Genomic DNA, 5,094 nt, shown 5'->3' with positions numbered 1-5,094 from the left:
CATTTTCCCTCTGTTCCTCCCACCTGTAGGCACATGATTTCCCTGTGGGACACTAGTGTGGACAGAAAGGAAACTTTTCCTGTTGAATTTCCGTTCCTTGGAGACTGGATGTTAACCCATGTGAAGTCAATTTTTCTTACTCTTTCTTGGTGATTTCTTCTCCTTTCAGAGATCTAAATTCTCAGGACCTGATCCCCATCTTGAGTGAACATTTTCTCCTGTTTAAGACTAAGGAATCAATCCTCACTAGGTACTGTGGGTCCTTCAAAGCATTGACTTGGGGTATATGATACCTGTGATATCTCTAGAAAGTTACTTTCCCTTTTTCAACAAAGATATTAAGTTTGTTCTTTTAATATAAACCTCTGCGCACTACACTCTTTGGCTTAATGACAATTTTGCCAAAACTATTAGGAATTTCACAGTTCTATCACAAGTCCAGAGCTATGAAAGTATCATTATAAAATGTTTGTTAATTGTAAGATATATATTGGGGTATTTTATGCACTATAATCTGAATTTAGCAGCCTATAGCAGTTGCCTGATCTAATTTTTATAAAAGTCCATTCTGTGAGGAAGCACTAGTGTGAACTCCATTCCCCATGGAAAAAAAATGGGGCTTGATGAATTTAGTGATCTTCTCAAAGTTATCATTGCAGAAAAGGATGGGTGCTGATTGCATTCTGTCAGGACGCTCCCAGGTTTCAATCTCTGTGCCAGTGGTCCCAACCAGAGGTGATTCTTGTCACTTGAGTATATCTAGCAATGTCTGAGGGACGCTGCTAAACACCTCCAAGGAGCAAAACAGCTTCCAACACAAATAATGAGCCTATCTCAATGGTCAAATTGAGAATGTGAGAAAATGTACTCCAGACCAGCCCTTCTCCAACTTCACATTGCACAGGAATCATCTAGGATTCAGCTTAAATGCAGATTCTGCTTTAGCAGGTGCTGGTGGGCCCAGGAGATGAGCATTTCTAACAAGCTCCTGAGTGATGTCGATGCTGTAGGTCGTGGTCTGTGGACCATTCTTTGAGTAGCAAGGTTGTCATCCTGCTATAGAGTAAAGGTGCAGGTGGTTGTAGGTCTTCACACACACATACACATAAAAGATCGTGTTTGCATAAAATTTTGAATTAACAACTGTATTCAGTCATTCTAGGGGCTGTGATAAAAATCTGTGTTTGTTTCTTTTATATATGGACACTTGAGTGGCACCAAATATATTAGTTTTGGAAAAGACTTTCTAGTAGGCAGAATAAAAGCCTCTTTAAGTGGTCCACATTCTAATTCATGGAAACTTTGAATATGGTATTTTCTTATAGGAAGAGGGAGATTCAGGTAGCAAGTGAATAAGTCTGCTAAGCAGCTGACCTTAAACTAAGATTGACCAAGATTATGCAGGTGGAAGTAATATAATCACCATGCTCCTCTGAATGTGGGAGAGGGAAGCAGAATAGTTGCATCAGAGAGAGCTCTGAAGATGCCATGTTGATGGATTTGAACATGGAGAAATTGCAATGAGTCAAAGAATGCTTGTTGTCACTAGAAACAGCAATAAGAAAGAAAAGAGTCTCTCCTGGAACGTCCAGAAGGAACCAGGTGCTGCAGACATCTTGATTTTAGCCCACTGAGTCTTACTTCAGGCTTCTGACCTCAAAAACAGTAAGAGCATGAATTTGTTTCTTAGAAGCCTCTAATGTGGTAATTTGTTACAGCAGAGATAGGAATATAATATAGACATTTATCCAATAAAATTTTTTGGAGGAAAGTGAATTTTAGTCTCTCAATTAATTTCTCTTCTCTTGGGTAAGGGTATTTTGTGTTGAAATCCAATATTAAGTGTAAAAAAATATTAAAGTCAATTTGGAGCTCTGCTCCATTGTTGAAACGGAATGCAAGAAGTGAATTCTCCATTTCCAAAATATAAATGTGAATTACTTTATTTATTTATTTATTTGGATTGTATTGAATGTGTAGATTGCTTTGGGTAGCATATACCTTTTAACACCAGTTTTTCTTCCAATCCATGACACAATCTAAGCTTACACCTAAAAGAGCTGGAAAAAGAAAAGCAAATAAAGACTAAATCCAGGCTGAGAAGAGAAATAATAAAGCTTAGAGCAGAAATCAGTGATATAGAAATTTAAAAATATGGTAGAACAGATCAACGAAACAAGGACCTGGTTATTTAGTTAGTTAGTTAGTTGTTGTTGTTGTTGTTGTTGTTGTTGTTTTAAGAAATCTCTACACCTGATGTGGGGTTTGAACTCATAACCCTGAGATCAAGAGTTGCGTGCTCAGGTTGCCTGGCTGGCTCAGTTGGTGGAAAGCATGACTCTTGATCTCAGGATTATGGGTTTGAGCCCCCTGATGGAAGTAGAGATTACTTACAAATAAAATTTTAAAAAAGAAAAAAAAAGTTGCTTGCTCCACTGACTCCACAGACATGTGCCCTGTGACGTCAGATTTAAATAAAATTTTTTTTAAAAAAATATTAATTCTGACCTTGAGCCCTTTGTGCATTAAGATTTTAAAAAGTAATTCATTACTAAAATTAAGTTTGCCCATTCTACTTTAAATTTTTGTATCTAAATATCTATATTCTTTTAATTTGATTATCATTCATTCTTTTGATTTCTATTCTATCAAAATTTATTTTTTATTTATTTTTATGTTCAGTTAGACAGCGTATAGTACCTCATAAGTTTTTCTTGTACTGGTCAATTCATTAGTTGTGTATAGCACCCAGAGCTCATCCCAACACATGCCTTCTTATTACCCATCACCCAGTCACCCCATCTCCCACCCTCCTCACTTGTGTAACCCCCAGTTTGTTTTACAGAGTCCAGAGTCACTCATGGCTTCTCTCCCTCTGTGATTTCTTCCTATTCAGTTTTCCTTCCCTTCCCCTGTGTTCCTCTGCTCTATTCCTTATGTTCCACATATGAGTGAAACCATATGATATTTGTATTTCTCTGCTTCACTTATTTCACTTAGCACAATCCCCTCCAGTTCCATCCATGTCAGTGCAAATGGTGGGTAATCATCCTTTCTGATGGCTGAGAAATATTCCATTGTATATATGGACCTCATCTTCTTTATCCATTCGTCTGCTGAAGGGCATCTCGGTTCCTCCCACAGTTTAGCTATTGTGGACATTGCTCATATAAATGTTGGGGTGCATGTGCCCCTTCTTTTGATACATCTGTATGTAGGCTAAATACCTAGTAATGTGATCGGTGGGTTGTAGGGTAGCTCTACTTTTAGCTTCTTGAGGAAACTCCATAGTGTTTTCCAGAGTGGCTGTCCAGCTTGCTTTCCCACCAACAGTGTAAGAGGGTTCCCCTTTCTCCACAACCTCGCCAACACTTGTTGTTTCCTGTCTTATTATTTTTTGTCATTATAACTGGTGTAAGATAATGTCTCATTGTGGTTTTGATATGTATTTGCCTGGTGGTTAGTGATGTTGAACATTTTTTCATGTCTGTTGGCCAATTGTATGTCTTCTGTGGAAAAGTGTCTCTTCATGTCTTCTGCCCATTTCTTTACTGGATTATTTGTTTTTTGGGTGTTGAGGTTGAGAAGTTCTTTATAGATTTTGGATATCAGCCCTTTACCCAAAATGTCGTTTGCAAATATCTTCTCCCATTCCATGTGTTGCCTCTTAGTTTTGTTGACTGTTTCCTTTGCTGTTTGAAGTCCCAAAAGTTCATGTTTGCTTTTGTTTCCCTTGCCTTTAGAGATATGTCTTGAAAGAAGTTGCTGTGGCTGATGTCGATGAGGTTACTACCTATGTTCTCTAGGATTTTGATGGATTCCTGTCTCACACTAAGGTATTTTATCCATTTTGAGTTTATCTTTGTGCTTGGTGTAAGAGAATGGTCCAGTTTCATTCTTCTGCATGTGGATGTCCAATTTTCCCAGCAGCATTTATTGAAGAGACTGTCTTTTTTCCATTGTATGTTTTTTCCTGCGTTGTTGAAGATTAGTTGACCATAGAGTTGAGGGTCCATATCTCAGATCTCTATTCTGTTCCATTGATCTATGTGTCTTTTTTTGTGCCAATACCATTTTGTCTTGATGACTGTGCCTTTGTAATATAGCTTGAAGTCAGGCATTGTGATGCCTCCCCACCAAGCTTTGGTTTTCTTTTTCAACATTCCCTTGGGAATTTGGGGTCTATTCTGGTTCCATACAAATTTTAAGATTATTTGTTCCAGCTCTGTGAAAAATGTTGATGGTATTTTGATAGGGACTGCACTGAAAGTGTAAATTGCTCTGGGCAGCACAGGCATTTTAATGATGTTTATTCTTCCAATCCATGAGCATGTACTGTTTTTCCATTTCTTTCTGTCTTCCTCAATTTTTCTCCTAAGTGTTCCGTAGTTTCTAGGGCATAGATGCTTTACCTCTTTGGTTAGGTTTATTCCTAGGTATATGGTTTTTGGAGCTGTTGTAAATGGAATTGACTCATTAATTTCTCTTTCTTCAGTCACATTTTTAGTGTATAGAAATACTACTGACTTCTGTGCATTGATTTTGTATCCTGACACTTTGCTGAATTGCTGTATGAGTTCTAATAACTTGGGGGTGGAGTCTTATGTGTTTTACACATAAAGTATCATGTCATCTGTGAAGAGAAAGAATTTAACTTCTTTTTTGCCAATTTGAATGCCCTTTATTTCTTTTTGTTGTCTGATTTCTAATTGCTAGGACTTCTAGGACTATGTTAAACAATAATGACAATAGTGGGCCTCCTCATTGTGTTCCTGACGTTGAGGGAAAAGCTCTCATTATTTCCCCATTGAGAATGATATTCACTGTGGGCTTTTCATAGATGGCATTTAGATATTGAAGTATGTTCCCTCTATCCCTGTACTTTGAAGAGTTTTAATCAGGAAAGGATGTTGTATTTTGTCAAATGCTTTTTCGGCATCAATTGAGAAGATAAGATGGTTTTTGTGTTTTCCTTTACTGACGTGCTCTATCACATTTTTTTGATTTGCGAATGTTGAAACACCCTTGCATCCCAGGAATAAATCGCACCTGATCCTGATGCATTTCTTTGTAAGTTTCCTTTCAACACAAAAT

This window comes from Ailuropoda melanoleuca, chromosome 4 (genome assembly GCF_002007445.2).
Source record: "Ailuropoda melanoleuca isolate Jingjing chromosome 4, ASM200744v2, whole genome shotgun sequence".
Taxonomy (NCBI): Eukaryota; Metazoa; Chordata; class Mammalia; order Carnivora; family Ursidae; genus Ailuropoda; species Ailuropoda melanoleuca.
Note: the sequence above shows the minus strand (reverse complement) of the source record.